We start from the raw sequence: 13,502 nt of genomic DNA on the forward strand, positions 1-13,502 counted from the left end.
ATACGAGTAGATCGTCTCATATCTGTTAAATTAAATTACAGATATCAATACCAATATAACAAACATCAAATAACAACATACCTATTTGCTGTCTGGAGATGTTCCGTCGCTGTCCAGTCCCCAATTTGACCTCAAAATTCCGAACGTACACATCGCCGGAAATCCAAATAAATCCGAAACGGAAATCCGAAACACAACCATATCGAAAATCCGATAATGCCCAGTTTGACTCGCAAACCTGGCTAACCCAAATATCCAGAATACCAACAAAAGATCGTAAAACTGTGCTCTGATACCACTAAATTGTCACGCCCCAGAGGAGTCCCTGTCCGAGAAAATTTCGGCAGCATCTCCCCTGTACGGTGGACAATCTGAAACTTTTCTACATCTCACAAATACCTCAGCCACAGGCGGCTGGAATAATAACAACAAAATAAAACATCACCACGCAGTTATATATAATCAAACAGTAAAAATAATACTCTGACTCGAAATCCACCCTACTCCACTACACTCGTAAAGCTCAAATCCGACGAACTCACCTCTTCTGCCGTCCAGGCAGGCATGTAGTAGAATAAAAACCAAATCCAAATCCATCGATATAATAAAAATCTATACCATGTCCATAAGTAAATAAATCCAGAACATAACAAGTTCAAATAGTCTAGAACAGAAAAGGAAACCAAACGAAAAACCAATCACATCCTCGAGGTCTGCAGGGACCAGCAACTGGAACTCTCTCCTGACAGCATCAACCTGAAAATATCAACAATGGAGGCGGGGTGAGTCCAACACTCAGCAGGTACAATTGATATGCAAAGTAAAGAAATAACACCTAGCACTAATCATGCGTACAGTCTCCTGATAAAGATAAAGGTAACTACAAACCGAAGAAGACAGGAGAGAATCTGTACTAACCAGGACCCGGTAAAAGGACAAACAGTCCGAAAGGTATAGAAGACCTGTATGCATGTCAATCAAGGTATCCAAGCAATGTGCAGCATATAAGTGCAACAAACACAAACACAAACAATAAATGCATCATGCATATGATGCCAATGTCATGGTCACCCCTGACGCCAGTCAGCCAACTCACAACATAAGTGGGACCAAGTGGGTAGGGTTGTGACGACCGTGCACTCAGCAACACTACTCCTGATGAGTGATCGAGTGGACGGGATGCTGTCGGAGTACATACATACTCCTACCCCAAATCATAAATGGGGGAGCGCAATGCTCTCATCTCCCGGTACGCTATGACGGGGAGGAATCTCTAACGTGCTACACGCTGCGTCACACTACCCCTGAGCGGATCAACGGAGCACCGGAAGAGTCAAACTGACGTGCTACCACGCTGTATCTCGCTACCCATGAGCGTCACAACGGAGCACCGAACAGTGATGAAACTGGCAATGTGCTCGACAATAATGGAGCAATCTATCGCACAGCATGCGATCATGCAAATGGTGCATGTCACTAAGCATGGTAATATACTAATCCAACCTCTGGACATATCATAATGTGCACCAAAGCGAATGAATCATATCAAGATATACTGATCAATAAGGTATCAAACCTAGGTCCTGAACATGTGAAACGTGGTTATATCACTACCCATGAGCATGATAGATCAGGTATATATCCATACAAGATGTAAACAAACAATCAATCAACAGGTAGCATGTATTGGGCAGTGATTAACCGAAATAAGTAAGAAACACAATTAATGCATCTTGTTAATTTAATTACTAAGCATATCAAAGACAATAAGTCAAAAGTACCCGCCTCCAAAATAGAAAGGTCCAATCCAATAATCGAGATACCCGTCTCGCGTCAAAGACCTGTGGTACCAATGTAAATATATTTTATTTAGCTACAATTTCCCATAAATAGCTAAATGAAATCTCTAACCCTAAATTAGGACAAAACCCTAATCAACATCACATAATCAACTTGCTTTAGGTCTAAACCTAAATAAACTTGATTTCTCCTAAGTAGGCTCATAAGATCGGAACAAATTATACACTTTACCTCAAATCACAGATTTCTGTTCTTAATCAGCAGCCAAAGAGGAACTGGCGGAAAGGAGTGTTGCTTGAACAAAGTGAGCTGAAATCAAGAACACCACAGAAGAGAACAGAACAGAATCTCACAACCGCACTTGTTGATCTACAGCACTAAATTTCACCTCACAGTCCTTATCCTTCGATCCACAATCAAGAATCTGCACTACTGGAACCAAAGAGCATCTTCACAATCACAAAACCTCCCTTCCTGGATCAGACCAAGATGAGAAGATCACAAAACCAAGCATTCCGAATTTAAACAACCTAATTTCTGAAACCAAACCTTACCTTCCAGATCACAATTAGGGCACCAAAGTGAGCAGAGCACTATGGTTACTGTGTGAAGGAATCTAGGGCAAAGTGGTCGGCTGCCGGCACTAGGAAATAGCAAGGACAGCAACCAAAAATGGTCGCCGGAGAGATTAAACCGTGGCCGTCGGCTTCAAGCTAGGGCACAGAGGTGGTGGGGTAGAGGAGAAGCCGGCAACAAATTCCGGACGGCGACGGCGCTGTGCAGAGGCGCTCGGCGTCGCTGGCGGCAATGGCGTCGGCAAGTCTCTGCTAGGGCACGACCACGACTGGCTCCGTGCGTCGGGGTAAGGCGCTAGAGTCGGCAGTAGCCGGCGATCTGCGTCGGCGCGCAGGAAAAGAGGAGCCGGCGGTGGTGACTTCGGTGTCGCGGGGTGAGGCGATCGGCGCAAAGAAGATGAGGAGAAGAAGAAAAGGAGGAGCCGAGGGGTTTAAGGCTTCGGCCTCGGAGAAGAGGAAGAAACCGCCGGGTCGGCGGTTAGGGCTCGGCGTCGGGCTTCGGCACGCGCGGGAGAGGAAAGGGAAATGGCACGAGTTCGGCGTCGGGAAAAAAAAACAGAGGAAAAGAAAATAAAAGAAAAAGAAAAAGAAAAGAAAAATTAAAACTTTTCCTCATTAAAATAGGGTATCCGAAACAGGCTTTTCCGAGCCCCGTTTTTGTCCCCGTTAACTCGTCCATACGAGATCCGAAAAATTCCCGAAAAATTTCTAAAAATTCCAGAAAATTTCCTTAGTAATATTCGCATATTTTTCGGTATTTTACACTAGTTCCAACTATTATGGCCTTATTGTGTTTGTGTGTGATTGAAGGGTGCTACTCGGAATACCGTTCTGTTTCCCCTATACAAAAATTTGTACAAGCACAGAATGTTTCCTAGCAACCCATGTGCTCTTCAGAAGTTAAACTTAGATTGGAAATAGAACTTAACATTTTTACTCCAAGTTCATTCTTCAAAGTTAAACTTGGATTGGAAACGAAACTTAACATTTTTACTCCAAGTTTAACCCTTGTGTTCTTCAGAAGTTAAACCATATTATAGAAGTTGATTAAAATATTTATTTTAAAGATTGGCTTCTAGGTCGTTGGCAAGGCACTAGGCCTTCTTGGTTATGGGATCATCTGTAACACCCACAAAATTATAAGATAAGTATATGGGTGTTATTTGCTTTAGAGCCTAAAAGTTAGAAGAATCAAAAAGAAAAAAAAAATAAGAGAAATAAAAGAAGAGGTGAAGGTTTGAACCTTGAACCACTCACAAAGGATAGAAATAAAATTATGTATGATAACCACTAGGATAATGAATAACATGTGAATGGGAAATGATGGAAATTGTAGTTAAAAGTAAAGATATAATTAAGTGAGGGAACAAGAGAAAATCAAGTAACTTTCTTCCCCTTGTTTACCTCTTGGTTAAGAAAAGGAGTAGCAAAAGACAAGTTGTCTTTCTTCCTTTTTTCTTCTCTATTTTCGTGGAGTTTAAGAGAACAATGAAGAGAAGAGTTAAGGGGAAGAAATGAGGACATATTCTCATTAGAAAAATACATGCATGAATTAAGGAGGAAAGGAAGCAAAGTTCATCTTTGTAACTTCCACCCACTTAGCATAAAAAGGAAAGGAACTAAAGGATTTCATTTTTTTTTTCCTTCTCCCTCACCCTTGCAGAAACTAGAAGCCTCCTCCCTCATTTCCACAAGCCAAGTTTTGGTTTCTCCCTAAGAGAAAACTAAACTAAAAGAAGGAGCCTTCAAGGTGTACCCTTCCAAGCAAGAGAAAACAAAAGGAGTGCTAGAAGAAGAAGCTCCCTTCTTCCTCTTCACCAAGGGTACCAATTCTTTAAAGATTAACAAGTGAACACTAGGTAAGCTTCCCCTCACCTGTGGTACAATAGTTTATATTGTTTTACATGAAGATAGATCGCTTAAAAACCTAGGACTTGCTTTAGGAAAGATTCGGCCAAAACAAGAAGAAGAGCCTACGAAATTTGTAACTAGATATGCTCATTATTTCTCTTGTGACATGTATTTTTATGTAAGAGGTTAATCTAAGATTTCCACGCTAGAATAAATAATGAAAACTTAGATCCATAAGCCTTAGACTTTCGGCCAAGCATGAACTAGAAGACTAGGTAAGTTTAAGACTCAAACTAAGCATGTTTCCTTATTCTTGTGTTATGTACCCTATGATAATGAGGTTGTTAACTTTTTCTCTTACTTGTATGTTGTTTGAAACTCCATTTCCATGCTCATGAATATTCGGCCATGGAAGAAGTAAAGGCCTAGGAGAGTTTTAAACCAAAAACTAAGCATGCTAAGATTTCTCCTAAGACAAGACATGAAGCTAAAATGTTATGCCATGATTGTATGTTAGTTATGAATCTTATTTCATTCTTATGAAGATTCAGTTATGTTGAGATTTGAAGTCTAGGAAAGTTTAAACCAAGGCTAGGAGGCTCATGACCTTCTTGATAAATGATATGAAACTAGTTGATGTTTTTATGGTTGCTTGTTACATAGAATTTTGGTTACATGTAACTTTCGGCCACACTAAGTTTTAAAGCTAGGATGTGTAGATTTTTAACTAAGTTTACTCATGTTGTTCCTTGTTAAGATGCCATGAAAATTGTGTAGGGTTTCCATGCTTTTAGGCCATATGAAAAACAAAACCAAGCTCACATGTTTCGGCCACCTTTGGAATAATGGCCTAGGAAAACTTAGAACCCAACTTATATATGTTCATGATGTTTCTTGTGATAAGTACTATGAAATCTAGTTGTGGTTTCCATGCTCTTATGCCACTAGAAACTTAGTTTCATGCTTGATAGGTTTCGGCCAATACTAGTGTAAAGGCCTAGAGAAATTTTGAAACCAACTTACATATGTTCATGATGTTTCTTGTGATAAGTACTATGAAATGTAGTTGTGGTTTCCATGCTCTTATGCCACTAGAAACTTAGTCCCATGCTTGATGTGTTTCGGCCACTACAAGTTTAAAGGCCTAGAGAAAATTTAGAACCCAACTTATATATGCTTATGATGTCTTGTGATGTATGCTATGAAATGTAGTTGTGTTTTCCATGCTCTTATGCCACTAAAAACCTAGTTCCATGATAGATATGGTTCGGCCACTACAAGTTAATGGGTCTAGGAAGTTTGAAATTTAAAACAAATGTGCTTATGTTGTTCCTCATGAAAATGTATAAGATATTGGCTTAAGGTTCAACACTTCCATGCTACTTGTAACCTAGAATGAGACATGCTAGGGTTCGGCCATGATAAGATTAGGAGCTTAAGGAACTTAGAACCCAAACTAAATATGCTTAAGTAGTTCCTTATGAAATATGATATGATATGGGTTTAGGGTTTACATGTTTGCATGTTGCTTAGAACTTGATTTCTCTTCATGAAAGGTTTCGGCCATGAAAGAATTGGAAACCTAGGAGGGCTTAAAAATTTAGGTTAACATGCTTATGACCTTTCTTATGCTAGTATGTGAAGATAGCAGGAGATTTTTATGTTTGTATGTTGTCTAGAGATCATGCCTCTACTCATGACTTTCGGCCATATGGGTTTAGTGACCTAGATGTACCACACATGCTATGAATGAATCAAGAGATGTAATTTAATGATTCCATGAATGGTTATGTCTTTTTATGATAAGTGATATGCTCTTTTATTTATGCTTATGATCCATGTATGTGCTATGTGTTCAATCATGCATGCTTTAGGATATGATAAAATGATATGTTCATTATGCAAGCTTATGATTCATGCATGTGCTGTGTGCCCAAATATGCATGCTTTATGATATGATAAGTGATATGTGCATGTTGTATGCTATGATTCATGCATCTGCTGTGTGCCAAAAAAAATGCATGTTTTATGATATGTCAAGAAACATGATATGCATGAAAGAATAAGAACTATGATATGTATGACATGCTACTTTACTTTATGTATGGCTTGTACCAAGGGTGGCCTCCATAAGCGCCCCGGGGTCGATAGACTAAGAAACGGGCCTCGTTAGGGATGGGCTCCTAAGTGCCCCTAGGTCGATGGACTAAGAAACGGGCCTAGTATGTATGCCTTGTAGGGTTCAAGACTTGCTACCTTGGACCTACATAGGATGGGCGCATTTATGTATGTGGTACAAGTCGGGGCCCTAATCATGTTGACATTATGTTTAAGTATGTATTGTATAAGTTTTCAAAAGACATGTTGCATATGTTGCATGATATATGTTAGGAGTTTACCATGTTTATACTTTATGATTATGCCATGATAGTTATGATGATGTTATGCTATGACAGGATACGTTTGATGATCATGTTATGTTATGCCATGATACTTTATGTTATGTTACGATATGTCATGATATGCTCTTGACATGATACATTTGTCTTTATGCCTTATGACTTGTGATTTTAATATGTTTTACGGTTTTTGTGAGTAGGAAAGGAACTTACTGAGCCATGAGTGCTCACAGCTTACTTTCTTGTACCACAGATAAAGGCAAGGAATGGATGTACTAGGGGAGCAGCAGGAGGGGGCTAGAAGGATGTGTGCGGTAGTGGACTGGCTAAAAGAAAAGACCTGCTTTTGTTTAATAAGAAATTTGCCATGTTGATGTTTTTACTTTATGACTCCATGACCTTAAGTATGTGTTGGGTATTAAGACTCAAAAAAATTATGATAGGTATGCTATGTGGTTCTTTTATGTCTATGGTGATTTTTAAGTAAGAAAAGGTTTTCTTTTATATTCTCTAAGCAAGACTTCCGCTGTGTTAAGTATGTATGTGTCGCAAGTAACCCCCGTCGCCTTAGCAGGAGGGCCGGGGCGTTACAGTTTGGTATCAGAGCCAGGTTAGCCATTCCACTACACACATGTCAAGCCTCCATCCTGCCGCTCCAAGTAAGATTTTATATGCTTAATGTAATTTTTGTTTTTGATGCTTTAATATTATGCATGTTTACTTATTCTTGATTTAGTTAATTTAATTTTTGATGCCTTAATATTATGCATGTTTACTTATTCTTGATTTAGTTAATTTAATTTTTGATGCTTTAATATTCTGCATGTTTACTTATTCTTTGATTTAGTTTAATTTAACTTTTGTTAATGCTCTAATATTTCTACATGTTTACTTATACCTTGAATTTGGATAGCTATGCATGATGGTAGGATAGGAATAGTAATAACCTTATGACAGCGAATAGGGATAACGATAAATTGTTATTGTTTAATGAAGATAAGCATGGCTAGGAGACGTACTACCCGAGCAGACGAGGCAATCACTCCACCAAATCTGACTCAGGTAGTCACCGACCTTCAACGTCAGATCACGAAACAACAACAGTTGATCACGACCTTGATATGTCAACAAGGAACCCCTACCACCCCACCAGTAGTTTAGAATGCAGTGCCCGTTGTGCCAATAGTTGCACCAGTACCACCGGTAGCCCCTGCCCCAGGGGTTCGACAGGAGACCTATTTGATTCAGTGGTTGAGACTGAAGCCGGAGAACTTCTCGGGTACTTGCGAGCCGTGGGATGCCCAGGCCTGGTTCAAGACAGTAGAAAGCACAGTGGAACTTTTGGACTGGCCTGAATTAGAGAAGATCAAATGTGTATCTTTCTGCTTCTCCGGAGATGCGAGAATGTGGTGGGAAAGAGTTAAAGCGAAGAGGCAAATCAATCTGATGAATTGGACGGACTTCGAGACAGAGTTCTTCGAAGAATTCTTTCATACGCAAGTGACGAACCGGCATTACGACGAGTTCACCGAGTTTCGGCAAGGTGATGTGAACCCAACGAGAGAGATATCTCAAGAACCCACAACGAATTGAAAACAGAAAGAAGGAAGGTCTAAGTCGATAAGATGGATGAAAAGAAACCTCAACCCAATGCTTAGAAAAGCATGAACCTTGGTATAGAAGATGGAAGACGCCACAACCTTGGGATTGAGGTTGATAAGTCTTCGAACGCCACAAGGAGATGCCTTGATAAGTTCAAGTTCAATGAAGAACCAACAAGCGAGAGCCTCACCGTGTTTTAGATTGAAAAATATATCAAAGATACATGTGTGGCCGTCACCCCCTTTATTTATAGCTATAAGGTGACCAAAAAACCCTAAAAGGCCAAAAGAAAGCCCATTTAGTAAAGGCCCATATAGACTACTTAGCCATTTTAAGCATATGGCATTATTACAACCCAAATAAAGGTAAAAATGAGTCCAAATTGAGCCAACATATCCATACTACATAGATATGAGACTTAAATACTAATTTAGCTCATCTAAGGCTCGAATTAGGTTGACTAAGCCGGATGACTTGCTCTTGGTCAAACCTTCTTCAATAGTAGCTTTGGCCTTCACATCTTCAATTAGCACATTAAGTGCTTCCTTCATCTTTTTAGCCCTAGCCCTTGTAATTGGTCCTCCATTGATGCATAATGGATCATCATTAATAACTGGAGTGGATTGAGCATGACCCATATCACTAGCTTGTTGCGCAACTTGTTCTCTTTCATTTATTCCATCATTCCCCCTCACCTCAAAAGGATTCGTCCTCGAATCTTGATCACCTACATCAAAAGGAGAAAGATCAAAAACATTAAATGTAGCACTCACATTATACTCACCTGGTAAGTCAAGCTTGTATGCATTATCATTGATTCGAGCAATGACTTGAAATGGACCATCTCCTCGTGGATGCAACTTAGTACGACGTTTAGCTGGAAATCTTTCCTTCCTCATATGAACCCAAACCCAATCTCCGGGTTCAAAGATCACTTTCTTTTGTCCCTTGTTGGCTTGCGCAGCATATTGTTCAGTCCTCTTTTCAATTTGCAATCGAACTTTCTCATGAAGTTGCCTCACAAACTTAGCTTTTCTGGTACCATCTAAACTGGCACGCTCAGAGATAGGCAAAGGCGATAAATCTAAGGGAATTAAAGGTTTGAACCCATATACCACTTCAAAAGGAGAAAAATTAGTAGTAGAATGCATAGATCTATTATAAGCAAATTCAACATGTGGTAAACAATCTTCCCAACCTTTTAAATTCTTTTGAATGATAGCTCTCAACAAAGTAGATAAAGTTCGATTTACTACCTCAATTTGTCCATCTGTTTGTGGATGACAAGTTGTGGAAAACAAAAGCTTTGTTCCTAACTTTCCCCACAATGTCTTCCAAAAGTAGCTTAGAAACTTTGCATCACGATCTGAAACTATGCTCCTCGGTACTCCATGAAGTCGCACGATCTCCCTAAAAAATAGATCTGGAATATGGTTAGCATTATCTGTTTTCCTACAAGGAATAAAATGAGCCATTTTAGAAAATCTGTCCACAACCACAAAAATAGAATCCATACCTCGTTTAGACCTTGGTAGTCCTAAAACAAAATCCATGGAAATATCAACCCAAGATTCACTAGGAATTGGTAAAGGTGTATACAGTCCATGAGGTAAAGATCTAGATTTCGCTTGCCTACATGTAATACACTTCTCACAAAATTTAACTACATCCCGTTTCATTTGTGGCCAAAAGAAATGCTCTACCAACACTTCTAGAGTTTTTTTAACTCCAAAATGTCCCATTAGTCCCCCACCATGAGATTCTTGGATTAATAATTCCCTTAATGAACAATTAGGCACACACAACCTATTCACTCTAAAAAGAAACCCCCCATGTCTATAAAACTTCCCAAATGTAGTATGTTCACAAACTTCAAACACATTTCCAAAGTCAGAATCATTAGAATATAAATCTTTAATGTATTCAAATCCTAACAATTTAGTGTTTAAAGTAGAGATCAAGGTATACCTTCGAGACAAAGCATCAGCAACAATGTTTTCCATACCTTGTTTATACTTGATCACATAAGGGAATGATTCAATGAATTCTACCCATTTTGCATGACGTCTATTCAACTTACTTTGGCTCTTCAAATGCTTCAACGATTCATGATCAGTGTGAATAACAAACTCTTTGGGCCACAAGTAATGCTGCCAAGTCTCTAAAGCCCTCACCAATGCATACATCTCCTTGTCATAAGTTGGATAGTTCAAAGCTGCTCCACTGAGTTTCTCACTAAAATAAGCAAGGGGTCGACCTTCTTGTATTAGCACAGCTCCAATACCTATTCCTGATGCATCACACTCAATTTCAAAAGTTTTAGCAAAGTTAGGTAATGCAAGTAATGGTGCTGAACTTAGCTTCTCCTTAAGTAAATTGAAAGCTGAAACTTGTTCACTATCCCAATGAAACCCAACATTCTTTTTAACAACTTCAGTCAAGGGTGCAGCTATAGAACTAAAATTTTTAACAAACCTTCTGTAGAAACTTGCCAACCCATGAAAGCTACGTACCTCAGTTATCGTTTTTGGTGTTGGCCATTCACGTATTGCCTTAACCTTTTCTTCATCAACCGCTATTCCCTTAGCACTAACAATATAACCAATAAACTCTATCTGATTAGTGCAAAAAGAACATTTTTGAAGGTTAGCATACAATTTTTCATTTCTCAAAACAAGTAGAACTTTTTGTAAATGATTAAGATGTTCATCTAAATTTTTACTATAAATCAAGATGTCATCAAAATATACTACAACAAAGTTCCCTATATAAGCACGTAAAATATGGTTCATTAATCTCATGAAAGTACTAGGTGCGTTAGTTAGGCCAAATGGCATGACTAACCATTCATACAAACCGTAGCTAGTCTTAAAAGCAGTTTTCCATTCATCTCCCTCACGTATGCGAATTTGATGATAGCCAGACTTCAAATCAATTTTAGAGAAAATGCAAGAACCATGTAGTTCATCTAGCATATCATCTAATCAAGGAATAGGATGACGATACTTTACCGTAATCTTGGACACAAGCAACGCACATCCTCCAAGTTCCATCCTTCTTAGGCACAAGCAAAACAGGAACTGAACAAGGACTCAAAATTTCTTGGACGTACCCTTTTCTCATCAATTCTTCAACTTGCTTTTGAAGCTCCTTCATCTCCATAGGATTGCTCCTATAGGCTGGTCGATTAGGGATAGCTGCTCCTGGGATGAAGTCAATTTGGTGCTCTATTCCCCTAAGTGGTGGCAATCCATCAGGAACTTCTTCAGGAAAGACATCATCAAAAGAAGGGTTAAGATTGTTGGTGTTGAAATAAGCCTCCTTATACAAAAGTATAATCATCGGCTGTTGAGAATAAAAAGCTCTCTTAACCTCTCTTTCTTTTGCATAAAAGCTCCCTTTTTTACTCTCTAGATTTTTTGTTTCTTTTTTCATTTTTTTTTTACTCCTCTCATCCTCACTTTTTCTTTTCTTACACTCCTTTTCTTTTCCATTTTTTTTCTCTCACAATCTTTTCTTTTTTCACTCTCATTTTTTATCCTCAATTGATCTTTATATACTTGCTTAGGAGTTAATGGTACAAGAGTTACAAGTTTACCATGCATCTTAAAAGAATATTTATTTGTGAACCCATCGTGTATGACCCTCCTATCAAATTGCCATGGTCTACCTAAAAGTAAATGACTTGCATGTATTGGTACTACATCACAAAGAACATTATCATGATACCTACCAATGGATAATGAAACCAATACTTGCTTAGTGACCTTAACCTCCCCGCAATCATTCAACCATTGTAGTTTATAAGGTCTAGGATGTTTAGTGGTAGGTAAGCATAATTTCTCAACCAAGATAGTACTAGCAACATTGGTGCAACTTCCTCCATCTATAATCATACTACATACCTTGTCTTTGATGTGGCAACGGGTATGAAATATGTTGTCTCGTTGTTCTTCATCTTCTTCCTTCACTTGCACATTTAGAGCACGCCTAGTGACAAGGGCTTCACCTTCAACGGCATACTCTTCTACATCACTTTCCATCAATGGTGGCAAGGCATTATCATCTTCAGACTCACTCTCAGTTTCAATATCACCATTTTCTTTCAAAAGCATACTTCTTTTGTTTGGACATTGTGAAGCGATATGTCCTCTTCCCAAACACTTAAAGCATTTAATATCTCTATTTCTTGAAGATTGGATAGGTTCTTTACCTTTAACCAATGGAGAATCAGCATCTTTATTCTTCAAAAACTCGGTCTTACTCTTTGATGCAACTTTATCATCTCTTTTGTTCCAACTAGATTTCCAAGTGGATGAATTAGAACTTTGACCATGTTTGATTGAACCCTTCCTTTTGAGTTGCCTTTCAACTTTCATGGACATATGCACCATATCTTCAAGCTCCACATAATGTTGCAACTCTACTATATTTGCAATTTCTGAATTCAAACCTTGTAAAAATCTTGCCATGGTTTCTTCTCGGTCCTCCTCCACATTGGCTCGAATCATGGCAATCTCCATCTCTTTGTGGTATTCCTCCACGGTCTTGGATCCTTGGGTTAGACTTTGTAGCCGTTGGTACAAATCTCGATAGTAATGTGATGGAATGAACCTCTTCCTCATAATTGATTTCATCTCTTCCCAAGTGCCAACGGGTCTCTCGTTGTTTCTTCTCCTGCTTAGAATAACTTGATCCCACCAAATAATAGCATAATCAATAAATTCGACAGCAGCAAGTTTTACCTTCTTCTCTTCAGAGTAGTTGTGACAATCAAATACTAATTCCACTTTCTTTTCCCACTCCAAATATACATCTGGATCACTTTTGCCTTGAAAAGAAGGAATCTTCAATTTGATATTTCTCAAGTTTCTATCAACATAATCAGTCATCCTTCCCCTTCTACCACCAATTCTGATGCCACCAGATCTACCACTAGAAACTCTATCATCAATGTCCTCAGAAATGCCATCATCATCATCGTTGTTGTCTTCACGGTTATATTGCCTTGAAATTCGTGTGGGAACTCTACCAGCTTGGCTATTTTGCATTTCAGTAATTACAGCATCTTGTGTCTCCAATCTGTCGAGGATTTGATTGAATCTGATTTCCATGCGTTCCAAGTGTTGTCTCAAGGCACGTTGTTCAAGTGTTTCTCTAGGTCTTGCTTCTTCTCCACTTGTCGCCATTAATGCAATCTGTTGTCACTCAACTCGCTAATGTTAGCTCTTTAAGGAACTTAGAATTGTGGCAATTCCTTGTAAACGATCGTTGA

At 38.8% G+C, this 13,502-nt stretch overlaps 1 long non-coding RNA gene across 1 annotated transcript; it reads right to left on the bottom strand.

Moving 5' to 3' along the window:
• Nucleotides 1–1,801: 1,801 nt before the first annotated feature.
• On the bottom strand, nucleotides 1,802–2,836 carry LOC122037319. Its single transcript, XR_006127618.1, has 3 exons — nucleotides 2,355–2,836; nucleotides 2,032–2,274; nucleotides 1,802–1,841 (listed from the first exon to the last, which is right to left on the bottom strand). It is a non-coding gene; the product is annotated as an uncharacterized LOC122037319 (long non-coding RNA).
• Nucleotides 2,837–13,502: the final 10,666 nt, after the last annotated feature.

This window comes from Zingiber officinale, unplaced genomic scaffold (assembly GCF_018446385.1).
Source record: "Zingiber officinale cultivar Zhangliang unplaced genomic scaffold, Zo_v1.1 ctg252, whole genome shotgun sequence".
NCBI classification, from domain to species: domain Eukaryota; kingdom Viridiplantae; phylum Streptophyta; class Magnoliopsida; order Zingiberales; family Zingiberaceae; genus Zingiber; species Zingiber officinale.